At 39.0% G+C, this 18,726-nt stretch overlaps 1 protein-coding gene across 3 annotated transcripts in view; it reads left to right on the top strand.

The window, feature by feature from the left end:
• The window catches only part of LOC119646149 (cGMP-dependent protein kinase, isozyme 2 forms cD4/T1/T3A/T3B), a 533,343-nt gene that overhangs the window by 294,742 nt on the left and 219,875 nt on the right, over positions 1-18,726 (top strand). The window lies entirely within an intron of this gene.

Genomic DNA, 18,726 nt, shown 5'->3' with positions numbered 1-18,726 from the left:
CTTAGGTTGGTCGCCCCTCGGTCCGGTTGGGCGGGAAGAGGGTCCGTGGGCTTTTTTAACTATATACATATATATACAGTAATTCTGACAAGTATGAAGGCAATCCAAGTATTATTCTATAATAAAGCTATAGAAGGTCAAAATTTTGCTTCTTCACGTGAATTGATTGCCCTCTAAGACTGTCATACACGTCTTAGAGGGCCAATACCATCATCGTCATATAAAATAAGCAGATAGTAACGGCGGGAACTAGAAATTTTAGTTTTCCTTTTTTAGCTTTTTTAGCTAATACTTTTAGAACTCGCCACAGGACTGCAGAGCCAGCGGCAAAAGGGTGCCGTTGGTTGGAGACAGAGACTCCGTTTTGATCCACCATGTATTAGGTGTTCGGATTGCTCAAATGGTTAGAAAGTTGGGCAGTCGTAGCGGAAGGTCTCGGTTCAAAGGTGGCAGGGGGATTTACTGGCCACATTGCCTCCTACAATGTACTGTAGGTTACGATTACGATCCGTCGCGATGTCATGAAGGAAATCCTTTCTTATTACCGCTATCACAGTTGTTCACAGGCGAAAAACAGGTCTCAATGTCCCTTGGTTTCAAAGCATAAGCATCTCAAGTTCCTTTCTTTTGAGATACTCCTAACACTTGCGAGGGAGCCCATCATGGGACATTGTTTCACTTAGAGCAGCATTTCTGTAAATTTGTTTTTAACTATCGACGCGCTTCAGCCGCCGTTTCCTTTGAATGATATAAGAAAACTAACATTTCCGGCGAAAGACGATTATTTGGCTTAAAATCAGATATTTTCACACAGCCGAAAGGATACGACGAAATCAGTAACTTGTCAAAGCGGTTTGCTTGCCCTATGTCTTTAGATATGTCAAACTCGACCAGCACTTACCGATGGAGCTATCTATTGACAAACAGCGAGAACTTAGTTGCGCACCTTATGTATACAGTGTTTCGGCCAGCACGAAAACCTTTGCAATATATTCTTTGGCTAAATTCGGTATATAACTCCATCTATAGTTATCCCTGGAGGTAGACTCGTCCTGAATTTGGACTTAACATATGGCGAAAACTTGCTATTTGCAACTTTGGAGCGAAATATTCTACAAAATTTACCCCAGTTCCATTATAATGCTCACGTTGCTGCAGATTAGTGATGTGATCAGAAAAATGAAATTATTCGACCTTGTCACATATCATATTGTATTTGGAAATAATACGTGGTGATAAACAATATTGCAATTATTATTATATGGGCTTCCAATTAACATTCGTAAAAGTTATTGCAAATTACTGCCTGGGCTACGTTCTATGTGCTGTACCTGGTCCGGTCCCATTGTTTTAATACTTTTGACTCTCTTTCATTTTCATCATTTAAATGAAAGTATGCAGGACAATTAATCACATGTACTTTTGATTTTATTTTATCTGATAGATATGCGGTGACTTGCGTTTCAATTTTATTATATATTGTTATTCTGTTGAGACAATTCAATTTACTGCCGAATTTCTGTTGTCATCATCAATATAAATAACGGAGTAACGTTCGCTTCTCTTATATTAGATTTAAGATATATTACGAAGATGCACAGTTTTTCTAACTCAAGCTGCTTTAGAGAAGTGGTTACGGGGTCATTGTTGACATACTTGTATCTTTGATGCTGTGGCATTTTTTGTTTGAGCTCGACCTATTTCGGTACAGACCACCTAAACAGTTTGCTTGTCCTTGAAAGAATATTGCACAGTTCGGACCATTAATATTGTTTGCATGTGTTTTTGACGGTGTTTCACTAGACTCTTCATAGATGCTAAAAATTACGAGCTTAAATTTATGAACCACTAACGTCACTCAGTTCAACAAATAAAATTTGATCTTGGAAGGGAAGCCATAAATATATTTATTTATCTAATGATATTATCAACTTGCAATGATCGTCTCCTCTTACTCATCTAGGAAAGCACGAATTGAAAAAATAATATTCGAGATGCTCACGCTTGCCAAGAAAAACATGACTTTGTTGGTTTAAAATGTCAGGAAAAAACTGGATACGGTGGCACATAACATCCGTGATGAAAGGATATTTTCAGCACTAACTGCAATCATCATTTCCCCAAACATCGAACCCATGACGTAAAGCCTAATATGAAAAATTGTCTTTGAATACAATCCAACCGCAATTTATCACTTTCCTCATGGAGTTTGTCATTTAAAATAATTTGCAATAATTTTTGGCTAGATTCCTAGCTTAGGAAGTCAATTGGCAAAAATGGTAGCGAAAAGAAAACACAAATGAGTTATTTTTAAGAAAGTGACTCGGACTTTCAGTCAGTAGCTAAATATCCGGTGTAATGTTTAAACAGATTTTTCGCTTCATGTGGTTTGACGGAAAATCAACATGAACAAATTAGACTCAATGGATCACAAGTTGTTTTGCAAAATTGAAAGAGAAATTTATCTTGAGACTTTTCGATTAGTTTACGGAATAAATTGCCATGAAATTTTGTTATCTTTGTCTCGTGGGACTTAGGTCTAAAATGTTACAATGGGACTCAATTTTTGTTACTTCATGCTGTATTAAAGGGCAGAAGTGAGTTGAGTGGATATGTCTAGTTGAGTGTAAGCTTGGGTGTACGTTGTTTTATCCAAACCTATTTCTAGTACTTTATTCCCACTGAAATCGGCTTCCCGGGTCACTTCTGCGCAATATAATCCTCATCAAAGACAAAAGAAGCTAGGAAAAAATGATAACATTTTTACCGCTCCTAAGGCATCCATATGATATCACATTTATATTTTTTAAGGTTTTGTTGAAAACAAATCTTTATTAATGAAGTCATCTCGATTGAAGACTTTTTTTGCTTTTCTTGGATATTTTTTTGTGAAGAACTGGATAAAGATACGAGTTTTTCACCACATTTATTAATATCTTGAGTATGCGAAACAATTTTCAGGCCAATATCATCGTTCATTAGTGAAGTACGGCGTAACTTAAACACCCATTTTCAAAAAATATGTTTTCGGGTGCCACGGTAAAGGGCGCTGTGCTCATCTTAAAGGAAAAAAAAAGTCGGGAAATCGGAAGCTGGACGCTTAGTTTTATAAATACATTTGAGTGTGCATTGGTCAAATTAGTACATAGCACGTAATATATGCATATATTATGTGAAAATATCCACTTTCAAGGGATATTAACGTTCAAAGTCTTGAATTTGCAACGAAGCGACAAATGTAACCTATTATAACTTTGTTAGTAATAGTACGATTTCCACCAAACTTGGTAGGATCATGTTCTATGGTATAGTCTACATTAGTGCGAAAGCCAATTACTAAAACCTATAGTAATATACTACTATTAACTATATTTGAAAGGATATGGGTATGGAGGGTATTTCGGAACCTAGGCACCACATAGCGGCAGCCCCTTGATTTTTTCAGATTTTTTTGTTGAGTAATTTCTGAGAACGGGTCCGTTTAGGAAATCATCATTTTCAACCCTCCACACTCCCCTCCTTTACAACGAATGTCAAAGCTAAGACTGGCTTCGGATGGTACTAATCAAGACCTTTCGTTTCATACCCTGCACGACTATATTCTGTGAAAAGAAAGTTACACCCTCGTTTTGCATGTATGAGGACATCCCCCCCCTTAAACTCAACGTAGAAGTAACTTAATACCTATATGGGCGTTCACAGTTCCTATCAAATTTCGTGTCAATTGGTACAGCCGTTTCGGAGAAAAGTTTGTGTGACAGACAAACAGACATTGAACCGATTTTAAGAAGGCCTTGTTTTACAATAAAAATCTTAAATATGGCCTGATTCGTGGATAGCCTTGAGAGATGAATGAGCTATGAAAGTTGAAGCTTGTGATGCGCAATACTTTGACTGATCACTTTCGACCCCCGCCTTTCTAACAAATGTCAAAACTAATACCGGCTTTGGAAAGTACTAATCGAGGCCTTTCAGCATTCACAATTTCCACCTTTCCATCCTCCGAGAAAAATGTGTGTGACGAACGAACAGACAGACAGATGTAAACAATATCGAAAGGAAAATATTTACTGCCTCGTTAAACTTTTTTTTTTAAATTTTGGTGTTTTCACGGCTTTTTCAATGTATAAGAAAAATTGCCCAATGAATCGCAATTATCCTAGTTTGTGAACCGTAAAAATGTGCTCTGAACAAGTAGTGAAGAATTTCGTTAAATAGTTTTGGGTTTTGGTGGCATCCGATTTTCAAAATGCAGTTTCGAGAAAAACGCATGTGATGTCATTACTAACCATAAAGTCTTAACTGACCAGTAATCTGCTAGACCTATCCCATAAGTGTTTGGTTTCTTGAAAAACACAGGTAAAGCCTTCGCTTCAATTTTTGTTCTTTTAGTGAAGCCATTCGAACGTTATTCGGACCGGGAAGTTCGCACTTCATTATGGTGATTGATATAAACCTGACATGACATTTTACCTATTTAACACTGTAATTTTTCGGCTCGGATTTTTATTATTATTTTATTTATTATTTTCCCCAAAAATTCTACACTCTCTATATCGAGATAAAATGAATGACAAACAAACCGATTACTCGAATTCGACCCACAGGATGACCCCTTTCAAATCGTTTTACTGTCTGTCCATCATCTGCTTGTCTCTCTGCCACGTCCATTCTCTCAGAAGCGATTGCACCTATTGAAACGAAATTTTTAGGAAAAGTGGGAACTGTGAATGCCTATACAGCGAGTAACCTAGTTCTATGATGAGTTAAAGGAGGGTGGGAGTGTGGAATTCCATGCATGTAAAAGGAGAGTTTTAATTTTTTTGTCACTGAATATAGTCATATGGGGTAATGAAAAGTGTCGATTAGTTCCTTTCGAAGCGGATATTAGTTTTGAAATTAGTTGCGTGGAGTGCGGGGGTCCAAAATTAATATCATTTCAAGACCCCGCTCCCAGAAAGTACCCAACTTAAAAAACTGAAAAAAAAACATGGTTATTCGTGGCATCTAGGGCTCAAAACTATCTCCATTACGATATCTATAATAGTATATTATTAAATGTACTTCGAACCCGCTAAAGTTCATCCATTCATAGACTTTAACAGGATGCATCATATTGGAAACTTCGATGGAATTCTTGCTATTATTAACAAAATTAGAGTAGGTCAAAATAGCCCCTTCTGTGTCAAATTACTACTCTCCACTAGATAAAATGGCAGTACCACGTCGAATTGGATATATTAAGTACAAGCTTAATATAAGTGACTGGATGTCGGATGCCAGTCGACTCAACTGTAAATGAGTACCTGAGTCGAATCAGGGTGATAATACTGGGCGAGCGGAATGCTGACCACATTGCCTCCTGTACTTTAGTGTAGTGTATTCTTACGTTCTTGAATGAATTGCTCTAACACACTTCGTGGCCCTGATCCAATATGGGACCTCTAGGATTGGGTTCGTTGCTTTCCCAGATTTCATTATGGGCGTTACCGAGGCCGAGGAGAAATCGCAGCGTCTTCCTTTCGCAGAACTTTACCAGATTACCGGCAAATTTGGGAGAATCCGGGATTCCGGGTTTCCGATCAAACTTGGACAGTCACGAAGTTTCCAGCCAGAGACAACTGTATTTCAAGTTGCGTTTAAGAATAATCCAAGCTTTTGGGTTTTCGCAAGAGGAATTCTAAATTGCTTGCATGTTCCCTCTTTGCAGATTACGAATTCGTTCTGGCAAGTTACCCTTGTTATCATCACAGATGCAGCTTTTGGATGGTGGAGGTTTACCTATGCTATCTTAGTGTTGATCATTAACGTAACTAATGCTTGAAGCTCTTCTCGAATGTTGGAGTATCGTCTTGCTCTTCCGACATGGCACTTCCCTGTGTTTCGCTGCCCGACCCGAATCCTGGAAGATCCAGGTTCAGCTCGTCCTGTTTTTCCTCCTGAGTAGACAGCAGGTCCACTTCTCTGTTCAACCCTGCCCTTTCAGTCTCTATAGCCTCCGCGATTTCTTTGAGGATTTTGGTAGCACCCCTCGCCCCCCACACTTCCCCGTACTCCGATTTGCCACATCAGTAAGGCAATAATGAGTATCTGCTCCAGAAATGATTCCGATAGTATGACCGGTCAAATGACCTTCACCTCGCTTCGGATTGGGGTTTCATTGTGGCATTCCCTCCCGTGAGCTCAACTCTGCTCCTCCCTTCCTCGGTTACGCTGTTAAAGAGTCAGATCTATCCTGAGCCTTTTCGGTTTCAGACCTTTCTTCAAAGAGCGCAGATACTATTTAGCGCCTGAGCCACTGAGACTGATCTTCTTCCTGATATCTGATATATTAACCTCAGACATACTTTTGGTCGGGGTCATGGTTTTGTTTTTCTTTTTCTTGTTAATAGTCTGCTCATTTGATTTGCACCAGTATGGAGTTAAGAGTTCCGTCATGCCATAGTAACCCGTAGCACGATAAGACTAAGCTTGTTCGTTGTGGTGACCAAGAATCAGTGAGGCTCCGTTCTAATTCAATCAGTTATCCCCAACTGGGAACTATCCAGGTGGCATGGTTTGCATGACACTCTGGATATAGGGAGGTGTTTCTCGACTCCCCAATCTGGATTCGTAGTGCTTTGTCATCAATAGGGTCACCTCGTACAGGATGTGGCTATCACCAAACACTAACATGCAAAGGGCTTTTCTTAGGTACAATATACAAAGACCCTGCAAGTAAGAGTATATGCAGCAATCTGGATGATTGACGAACAATTCAAGGACAGGCGCATCCGGGGTCTTTTCCTTCAACAAATGTGGGGCTCTGATACCTTTCAGAGATTTATAAATTTGACAGTGATTCCTGTAGTAACCAAGCACGGGCGTTTGAAGATGTGCAGAAGAATAAGCGACAGCCAAACTCCGTACCTAGGTGGAATACCGAATAAGGCCTTTAGACTTGCCGCGAAGTCCCGACCAGACATGTTTGTTGAGTTGTTCGAAGCGTACATTTCGGAGGGGATATTTCCACTAGCAGCGGCAGAAGCAGTGTCTTGCTGCCTAAGGGACAAACACACATTGAATCGATTTTAGTAAGGTTTAGTTTAATATGAAGTCATAAAAAGCCGCACCCAAATCTGAAGGGAACTTTCCCCCCAAATCTGAAGGGAACTTTCCCCAGAAAATAACACACTTTAAAAGTTCTCTGTTCAATATGGAGGGCACACAATGGGTCATGGTAAAAGAAGTTACGTATAATTCCCCAGGAATCGCTGTTGCTGCGAAAAATAGAGTAGGGAAGTATGCCACATGGTAACTCGATTCTTTGTGCCTTCTTTCTATCCTTTCGAAATAGTGACCCTGATGCTTCATGGTCAGCCAACTGGATCTTAACAGGCTACAACGATATTGATTTCGTCTTTATTTACCACTTCGAGAAATTATCTTTATATATAAAAGGCCATATCATCTTCATATATATAATACATAAGCGGTATATTTTTTGAATATCTTTTTGTTGATTTTTTTATCAACGTAGGTGCATGAACCAAGCAAAGTCTAATAACTGGCAATTTGTAGAGCAACCCTACCAATTTGTGGAAATAAATCCATTCAGATGCTTACGAGCTATTTATATGAACATTTTATTAATTACTGTTGTTAATCACCGTATCAATCTTCGGGCGACTGCATGAAAGGGTTTGGCTTTTTGCAAATTCCAAATCATTTATTTCTTCACATTATTTTGTCGATATGTCGATTAACTTTGGCTATCCATCATTTGCCCATTAACAGTTTTATGATTAGATAATGCAAATGGTAAAAGATAGTTGTGTGACATCATGATGTCATTTGTAAGTAGTTCGAGGAAGATGCATATAGGAACATAGTTCAGAAAGCTGGAAGGCTTGGTATCTCGTGCTTTCAACAATGAATGATGGGTTCAAGGTGGGACAAGTGAATGCTCCTTAAAATGTAACCCGAAATTGCTGATCGATTTCTATTATGTTTGGGATTAACTCTCCGTGAAAGAATCTTTTCCATTCTATAGTGCCTGATCCTGATGTGGTTATGAATTTTGCGGCTGTTCAATTTATTCGTTCATTCCCCGTTCACTTGATCGTAATCGGCTCTTTATGGAGAACAATACAATCAACACCTTTGTACGCTTATGTTTCAAAAGGCCAGAACATTTATAGCTTTTTCATGCTAAAAGGTAATTAAATCTTCCGGCGAAATAAGATGCCATGTTTTCACTGCATATATTAAATATTAGATGTATTAGGTTGGTAGATAAGACCTGCTTTTTGCATTAAATTTGGTTATTGAAAATTAAAACCTTTTCTACCTTTGGAACTCATGAAACCCACATACTTTAACTGGTTGCTCTGAATTTATGCATTGCACCGCACTATCTGCTGAATATTGAAGCAATGGGAATATTATATCCCAAGAAATCATTGGCTTAATGTGTGCTTTTCAGAACGGCGTGGTCGTTGCGATACACTCTATGCGGAAAAGAATTATAATATTTGTAAGGCCAAAGGCAAACAACAGGAAAAAAGTTTACTTTTTGAAGTTTGCAGTGTGTATATACCCAGAAATGAGTGTGAATGGTACCATTCCTCATCAATTTCCCTTAATTGCTACCCTATGCAAACGACATTGATGTTATGTGTGGAAATAAACGTTCCTTAAAGGAAGTTTTCGTTCAGCAAACGACAAAATATTTAGGTCTACACGTCATTAGTACCAAAAACAGCAATGAAACTAGCCAAATACGGATACGAAAATATCATTTCAATGAAGTTAAATCATTTTCCAATCTGGAATGGGTCATTTTCGCACACCTGTTGGCAGACCAGACGATAATCTTACCAGAACTCCTATATTCTTTAGAAACTTGTGTTATAAGCTTTTGTGGCGAACATCTTTTGGAAAATTTTCGCCCCCTGCACGAGGATGGCTGATGTCGACCACGAGAAAGCCCTTTAGTGATTTTTCGGTTAGGAATTAAGTCCTGCCTCCCACTTTTATGGTCCATGGGATCATGTGCTAAGCATGCCAGTTTTTTTTAAAAAAAAAGGACGACTAGCGGTTTGGTCCAGGGAAGAAACATTTTTTTAGTGGAGAATTGTGACGAATTCGAAAGCGGCCTTGTTCGGACCTAAGCTTAGCCGATGCGAATTTTTTGCTTAGGAGCTGAAGCAACGTTGCTTTCGCATCTACTCACTTGTTTGAGCTATATTGTCACCTTACAGTCTTTTGCAAATCAGGCCCAATAGGCGACCTAGTGACTTACTTAGTTATACTCGACGAGGAAGGCTCTGCTCAGAAAGTATGTCAGAATTACATCAATGGTAGGCGAAAAAGCAGGTGCTTCGTAAAGCGTTGGTATATGTCTGAATGCAAAGAATGTTTTGCGAGTAACGAATTGGACGACCATGGTGCAGGATTGACTGCGTTAGGCTTAGATCGGACACCGGTTGTCGTTCCATTGGTGGTGACGATCATGATGTTGTATTGCATTGCCCCAAAGAAAAAACGAAACGATGAAAGATGGTCATAGTACATATTGTGACGAAAATCACTTTAGAAATTTATGTGTGCCGTCAATGTAAATCGTAGTAATGACAGTTAGCCAAGACCACCCAAGTTGTATAACAGTAGGGCGAATATGTAGTTAGGATAATTATTAACAGATGACTCTAATGCTCTTAAGGAGATCTTGTTAAAGTAAAGTAGCAAAGTAGTTTGCTAGTAAAGTGTTTGCATGCCTTTCTGGAATGTTCCGCGGGGTATAAAAGAGCCAGAAGTCCGCCCACTGAGTCTAGTTCTATGGTTTGAACAGATCGCGTCGGTTATGAATACGCCTCGAATTGTACCAGTTGAAGGAATTATTTTATAATTAATTGTGCAGTGCCATTGTATAAGTAAAATAAACACTAAAGTTATAGAACAGGTTTCTGTCTAGTGCTGGGCAATCCAGTGATAGGAGTCTACGTAAAGCAAGTAACGTAACTAATGATGAGTCTTCTTAAAGCAAGAGCGGTTGCGTTGGGCCACACGTAAAACATTTGTTACGAAGTCAGACAAGTAGCCTCGGAATGGATAGATTACACAACGATAGATCCGGAAACGAAAATGGACAAACGATTTGCGCATTTTCTCGCTCCTTGTACTAAAAAGGTGCTGTCAAACAGGTAGTCGTGTCCCAATATAAGGATAGGGTTTTTTGGAGAAGACCCACTACATCATATATTATAGCGGCCATTTATTAAACCATGTACTCGGAGTAGATTCCTTAGTCAGCCAAAAAGTGAAACCCGCTATTATAGACTTTGAAAACATAAGCAAATAGCTATGGATTCTTTGCTTATAAGACAAATTTTATTGACGTTCACGCCCCTAGGAGGAGACTGCAAATTTAGTGAAGGACACTTTCTACAAAGAAGTGTACTGAACCCTCATATCAAAATCATGGTTCAAGAGTTTAACTGCCAAGGAGGGACGGAACCCGAATTCAGACCATACTTTGGCTCTCATAATAAAAACACCAATGACAACAGGCTGCGGATTATTTAACTAGCATTGAAACGCCGAATGGTTGTTGAAAATATCTGCTTTACGCTGAAAGCCATTCATAAATGTGCGCCTATCTAGACAGTACCATTTTCAACCAAATAAATGACACGTTAAAACCTCTTGGTGAATATCGGGATATTTAGGGGCTAATATAGACTCAGGACATTATAACAACACCACCTCCATTTTCCTTTTGACAATCAGGTTAAAGTGAACATTGAAGTCATTCATAACAAAGCCTTTCGTAACATCTATAAGGGTGAAAATTTGAGCCCTAATACCTTAGCTAACAGATGTCCCCTGCAGATAAAGCACCGACAAATGATCTTCACACTCACTTGAAGAACGCTATTAGTAGTACGGTCAAAAATATATTTGTCCCTGCTGTAAAAAAGTCGGAACGACTGGTTCAATGATGAATGTAACCTAGAAGCGGAACCAAATAATGCTACATACGGGGCAATGCAGTAATCTCAAAGATAATAGCCACCTACAGAGACCTATAATGAACTTCTTCGAGCGGAGAAGCGGTTGCTGGGCGCTTCTGGTATGGTCCCATTAATACCTAACACGTTAGGTATATGTTTATATTATGTTAGATTATTCACTTTTGGGTGCAACTGACATTCAAAGTCTTAGAATTTCAACTGAAGCGACAACTTTGGCCTATTATAATTTTGTTATTAATAGTGTGATTTCTACCAAACTTGGTCGGATTATAATCTATGTCAGCCTATATTACTGCAAAATTTCATGATCCTAGGATGGACTTACGGGAGGTTCTGCATTCAGTTACTAAAAATTATAATAATATACTATTATTAACTGTATTTGAACAGATGTCAGTGTGAAGGGTAAAGTGGCAGTTTCCTGCTTATTTTCAGATTCTTCGGTTGGATCTGAGAATGCTTTTAGCTTTGCTTTGAGCTTTTAGGGATATCGAATTGGTGGACCCCGTCTGACCTAGACCGGATACTGGTTGTTATGTCGTTGATGATGATAGTTTTCTGCACAAGAGTTACACACAGTTCAGTTCAATCGAAACACAGGCATAATTTGGATATGTACTGAATGTTGCAGAAACCCTTTGGTAAATGCCTATATGAGCGAAATGAAAGCGTCGGTCTGTTATTTAAGTACGTTTTATCTATTACATTTAGTCCAGCAATTCTTTCAGAAAGAGTGCAGGACAGACGTTGTTTAGGGTTTGAAATGATAAAAAAGCTAAAATTTTGTATTTAGAAAAGGATCAGATTGGCTGTGGGGATTTTCTTTTGCAAAAGTTATTTATTATTTAATTTATATATTATGAAGTTATTTCAAAAATTGATTCCAATATCTGTAGCAATTATTAATTTCTTGTATCCTTTTTTTCCAGGTAAGTGCTAATTTCCGTTCAAAAACACGGGGAAGATATTGATAGTAAGTGTGTAATTGCGTGTTTGTTTTGTCCTTTATGTTGAAATTTCGGGGTGGCAAACTACTGAGTTTTGGTGATCAATCCTTTAATGCGTTATTTAACAAACAGTTTCCGGGAATATTCAAGATCACAATCCTCTTTAACTGGTTCGCACGAACCAATCAACTTTAAGAATATGACCCAGTATAGTTAGCCCGATAGCGCAGTTGTCTTGGTTATACTGGACTGGATGGTTGAATGCCAGCCTCTTGATTTCGTTACCGAATTGCGAGTTCAACAACGAACTGTCCTCCTGGGTACAATCAGAATGCATTATATCCGAAGCACAATATACATACTTGTATATTGGCATGAACCGGCTTGGTTTGGATATTACATACTATATAGCATTGCAATAATAAAATATCGAGAGGTCAGGACTGTTTATTTGTTTTAAATTGCAGCAATTTGTTAATCGACTTTAGGATTAAACGTGTTGAAAGAAGCTTCTAGTGTCAATGATTTTTTAAACGAAAGGAATTGAAATTTGATGCTGATTCAGGAAGGGATAAACAAAATAAAAATTGGGATTATCCAAAGGATGAGAATACCGTGTCTTCGTCTTTATACTTATTTGACTGTTGCATGAACACGGACATACATGTATAGGTTGGGGCTGTTCGGTACTGAGCAAATAAATAGTTTTCATAGAAAAATAAATATATTTTCAATTACAATTACAATTACAATTTTTCAACGGTATTCGCAGCATGGTCTCCATTATATTATTATTATACATTATTATGTGATACCACATAGTGTTGAAAATGCTACCTCCAAAAGTAGGCATATTGTTGAGTGTATCGTGCCCAGTTTGATGCAGCAAGAGAGTAGATTCAAACTTTTAATCTGGCAGTGAAGTTTTTGGCATTGTGGCACCCCCTTGCCTTTACCGTCTCCGTTCCGTAGCGAAGGAAATTGGAAATATCAATGAATGTAAAACAGAAAACTGAATTGATATGGGCAGATTGTTCAGTGGCTGGCTTATTCAATGCAGCTAATGATAACTAATTGCATAGACCACGAAATTATATTAAATGATCGTAGTCAGTGCACACCAGAATGTCGCAAGCTTAACAGAAAAGCTTATAAATACAATGCATTATTTATGAGCAGATGAGGAACCTGGAATTTCAAAACACTATGTGGAGCATAAACAAACACTATGTGGAAACAACGAGTAGCCTTTCCTGAGGAATTTCCTGAATCGAAATATAACTTTTCGAATCATCTGCTCTCGTCGTTTTGGTCCAATGATCGGACAAGTTCGATTTTTATTCCTGCTTATAATTAATATACTCTGACCATCTGACCACTGAGTTACTAGTTCATTTATCAAATTCATATTCAATTTGAATATACTTTAGGTGGTTTCAAAATCATCCATTTTTTGTGGATAACCTGGGGATAATCCTTATTGTAAACTATTAATTGTGTTATTTCATGGGATAGCATGCGCGGTAACTCTGTTATATATCACATTTCACAAAAGAAAACTTAGTACCGAACATTGTCGATGCCCGTCGAAACCATGGATTCCTAAGCCTGCTATAGACGACTCGGTAGCTATGTCTGAAAAATTCACAGTTCATTCGGCCGCCTTTTGGATATACACATACACGTACTAGCAAACCAGATGGCACCATCAGTTCAACTCTATCCGTGAAAAGCGTTAAGACGTAAAGTTAAGATATCATAATTTGATACAGCAGCACTTATAACAGGATGCTCACTGCCTAGGCGTCTGTCTGGCGACCGTTGGCCTGGCGTTTGAACTTGGGTGGCTAAATCGTTTTCAGTCATTCACCGGCTACCTGTATGGTCCAAGCTGTTAGGTCAGTGGGATCCGACGCACATTTCAGCGCTTGTCCACTACGGGCTGACAGGTCTGCCGGATCATGTTTGGGAGGTATCAGAGTCCATCGCAGAAGATCTTCATGTGCAATATAATCCCTGATCAGCCTAGTCAAGTACCCTGTTGCAAATAATCCTTCCGATCATCTTCCCCATTGCATCCAACAGTCATATATGGCAGTATGATATAGTATATATTCGATCTCCTGGAAGTTTACTAGGTTCGTATAATAGTACCACATTTTTTTCATGAATCAAGGAATGTTTATCATGCCTAGCTGATGGTACCGACATAAATAGAATAGAAGTTTTATGTTTGTATCACTATATCCTTGGCATTAAGCACCCCCATATATATAAAACATTCAGGCGCTTCATTATATTTTCGTGATATCATAAAATTTTCACTTCCGCCAGCGCTAGGGGCAACTATTAATTTTTGGGATATTACGGACAATATGCTAGTTGTGATCCTTACCCCTGCAACTTTTTCTGTACTCCACCCATATGGTAGGAATATATATTGGCGTTGATGTCGGTTAACTCAATTGCTTGCCATTAGCAACGCTGCATTTGCACTATTCCAGCAGTTCCAGCAGTTCCAGTACTATGAAAGCACCTTCTGGACGTATTGTACAAAACATCACTTATTCTATTAGAAAATGTAACCGTCTCTCTGTTCATAGCATTGTCCTTCAGATCTCTACAGATCGTAAAGGCTTTAGGTAATTTATTTAATTCGGGATCCCCCATTTTAGCTTCACGGACGTCCCAGATTTAACTCTGTTCTGCATACATTCTTTCCTGCCCTAGCATAAAAGTTGGGTTAATTATACGATCGATTTTAATATAGCCTTCAGCTCCGCATTTTGTTCGATAAAATAAAGGTACTACTACTCGTTGGATATCAACTCTTGCCTACTTTCTAGAACTGTCCGCACTGGGTATATATACACCGTCTTCTTCCCATGATCTTTTTATTTATTTTCTGGGTATCCTTTCTTTTCTTTTTATTCGTTTCTAAGCGTAAGCAGGAAATGTATAAAAACCGTCTGGCTTCGGAAGAATAGTGCATGCTGTGCCTCCTGTCCTGATCCAGCTAGGCACGCTGGTGAATTATGGTGCCCAAAGTTGAGTTAAATGTTGATGCCAGTTTTGTGGTGACGGTTATCCCACATATCGATGACTGGAATTAGCTCATATGTCCAGTGGCCTTTCGTTGGGCTAACATTACCCTTACTCTTAATAATTTCCATATTTCCTTGAGTTGTCGATCTCCTGATAAAGATTTTTGACAGTTTTTCAGCGGAAATATCTATGGCAACAAATCGTCTACGACTAACGTTGAGTCATCCGATATCGTCAGAGAACCACTCCGAGGAGCCAGCGCGTTTAACGCCTAAAACTCCTGTAGTAAAAAGAGAAGAACAGAATCTAGCCAGCTTAGATCTTCAGAGCATCCACGAAGGATAGTAGCTCTCCCACACTATAACCGGTGATCTCTTTGAGGGTTCCAAAAGACTTGTGTTCGCAGCTGCCTAGCTTTAGCCAGAGTTGGGTAATCACCGAGTAAGTGCTTGAAAAGTGCATATTGTTGGGTATGCCTAATCTGGCTTCATAATCTCCTGTTTTGTGATGCGCGGGTACTACTGCGACAGTTTCAAGCCAGCCTTGGAACTTGCAGCTTGTTACATTTGGCGTACGTGTTGTATCACAGGTTGGCAAAACAAACTACTTGGACAGACCTTTCCATCAGGCAATTGTCGAGCTTGAAAGGGGTACAGATATCAAGGAAGATTTGGCGTTGTTGCAGATAAGGGAGGTTCAGAGTGGGGGACTGGGAAGGAAAGTAGTCAACATGTGAAGAGGTATTTCTAAAGAAGAGAGATTAGGTGAATTTGCGGAAGGGAGACCAAAGCAGCAATATGCCAGAATGTTTCTGACAAGGGAGAACTGTTAAGGAAGTTTAGATAGAGCTGAAGTCAGAAAGTAAAATCGACGAAGCGTTAATTCAAACGAAACTTTTCATCGTAGTTTCCATTCAGCTCTTCGAACGAGCTCAGAAACCTCTATAGTTTAGTTGTTCAGTAAGAGAATCGGAATGGAATGTTGGGGAGGATATCTAGCACTTGTTGACATTTACCGTTAGCTTGAATATAAACTAAAAAAAGGATATATCACGCAGTGCCGCAATTATAGAGGAATGTCGTTACTGAGTACCATCTATAAGATATTCTCCGCTATCTGGCTAGATCGGATAGCCCCATACGCCCAAAACATCATTGGCTCATACCGAGGAATGGCAAATGCCTAATTGTTGTTGTACTTCTAGCAGGAACTTAAGTGGGGTTTGCGGTAAAATTTCTAAAATATGCTAAGATGCTATTATTAACTTTGTTTGTGCATATTTCGGAACGGGATGTATTTTGAGACTTAAGTTTCGTTTAGGCACACCACCACCAGGTTTTTCGGTTGGATAGGTTCTGAGAACGATTCACCCGATATCAAAAACGGGACCAGTTTCGAAAAGTACTAATTGAGCTCTTTCTTTTGATATTCCACTTGGCTATATTCTGTAAAAAAAAGTTGCTCCTCCCTTTCGCTGCATGTAAAGGGATTCATAGACCACGCACTCTCATCAAATTTCGTGGCAATCGTTCCAGCAGTTTCCGAATAAATCGAGTGTGACAGACAGATAGACAGACAAAATGAGTGATTAGCAATCGTAGATTAGGAAAACAAGGGACGAATCATGAGATAATTGATTTGGGGAACTTTTGCGGAGTTGGTGTTGCGAGAATCCAACGTAGCCAATTTTCAAAGTTCCACTTCGAATTCAGGAGCTGAATGATGAGAGTCGATTTTGACATACCGGGGTGTAGAAGGAGGGCAATTTGGAGAGAAGGAGGTCTAGATTGCGGTGCAAAACGTTTTGAGTGGTGTTGAATTGTAGAGCAGAGCAAGTATTGTTCAGAGGAGAGAGTAGCAGAAAAGAAGGGAGTGGTTATGTGAGGGGATTGGAAAGCTAGGATAATTTGATGAGTTGAGCATGGAGAGGTTAATATCGTCATCATTATTCGTATGGGGGTTTGCACTGGCCAAGGGATTGCAGAGTAAATCCTATTGGTTAGTAACTTCTCTTACATCTTTAACGGAATAAGCAGAAGAAAGCGAAGATAGAGATTTAAACGAAACTGCCTTGATGCGAGCTGGAACCATCAAATCTGCGCAAACCGGACATGACAATTCCGAGAAATGGAACATAAAGGAATGCTCCGCATGAAGAAATGAGTCCCTTTGCGAAGGAGGACATGGGCACTGCTGCACTTCCAAATCAATCATGAGAGGTTCGAATTTTGACGGTGCGGTATCAAATAAACTGGTTACAAACCGAGAAACCTACGCTTCTAACTGTTTTCTAGTACATATTAGACTAGGCTAGGAGTGAACATAAAGATTTGTCAAATTAATCTGGGTTCGATTTGATAAAGTTAATGGTATTGGATCAATTAGACGGGTTAAGATTCTTTACGATGAAAAATACATAAGCCTCGTGTCCTGATGATAGAGTCAGTTACACCGAAACAGTTCTGTTCTCAGTCCAAGTTGTCCTGATCTTACAATGCCAGATTAACAGAGACGAACAAAATCATAGTTGCGTCTGATTGGGTATCCTATGATTCCTCCATCAACACATAACTAAGGAATCTGGTAGCGTATGCAGAATGAAGTGCTCTCGAACACTTAATATATAGGTTGCGGTGCGAAGGTTCAACATATGTTTTGGGGGAAAATGGAATCCTAGAGGAGAAAAGCTATTTGATTTCACCACTCCAGTTTGTCTCATCAGTGAGAACGTGGGGGGACGTCCTTATGTTCGTGCGGCCAAGAAGAAGAGAAGTGAAGGGACGTAACAATCTGCACTTTCAAATCGTTAGAGTTGATTAGAGACTGGCGGGTGCTAGCCCAAGTCTCGCTGTCAGAATTCAATCCGACTATTGTAATTGCAATACAAAGACGGAATCCTATGAAAATGGAGTGAACAAAGTTCAATAAACTTCTTGACAACAAAGTGCAGCTCCCTAGGCGACTCATTTGTCAATAGAAGATCAATTGCGAACTCTGGATCATCCACTTTTAGCGAGCCAAAGAAGGCTTGTCCTGTTATCCGAGGTAAACGTAGTAAAGTTGTTCCCTGATGGAACCGAAAACTCAGGAAATCAACTAGAGGACTTCTGAGTCTTGCCTGTGAAAGCAATAAGAATGAAGATTTATTAAACTTCCGGAACTCAGTGTGATTATAAGAAGCTTGTTAAGTGCTTGAAATGAGACTATCTGACTAAATCCATGCACTTCAAGATTTTGGAATCTTTTTAGAAGACCAGTCACCTATTTGTAATAATTTTGGTTGCAGGTTGTTCAATTGAACTTCGAAATGGTCGATATAATTACAATTTTTTTTTTGCTATGACCCACGTTGGGCGCTAAATTGGAAAAATTCATAAAAGGATTATTCAAATTTATACTAATTTTACTATTTTGGATCCCATTGAGTTCAAAAGAGCAAAATAATCAATGAAACCTTCTCGCTACTATTGCAGTAGCAAAGTATCCCAACTAATTGTAATTTTTTAATTTTATCTCAATTAAATTGTTCTTGGCATTGCGTGCTTAAGATAATTCATTACTAAATTCGCACTCACACAAATCAATGGATTATGATAGGAATTAACGTAATGACTCACTGTCGGTAGCACTGCCATACAAATCCATACCCATGAATTAAATTCGATGGAGTCCATCAATAGTTTATTTGACTCCGTAATCCGCCACACAATTCGCTTTGA

The sequence above is a fragment of the Hermetia illucens genome, chromosome 1, assembly GCF_905115235.1.
Source record: "Hermetia illucens chromosome 1, iHerIll2.2.curated.20191125, whole genome shotgun sequence".
Classification (NCBI taxonomy): Eukaryota; Metazoa; Arthropoda; class Insecta; order Diptera; family Stratiomyidae; genus Hermetia; species Hermetia illucens.
The sequence above is the reverse complement of the archived record's forward strand: the minus strand, read 5'-3'. Positions and strand labels throughout refer to the sequence as shown.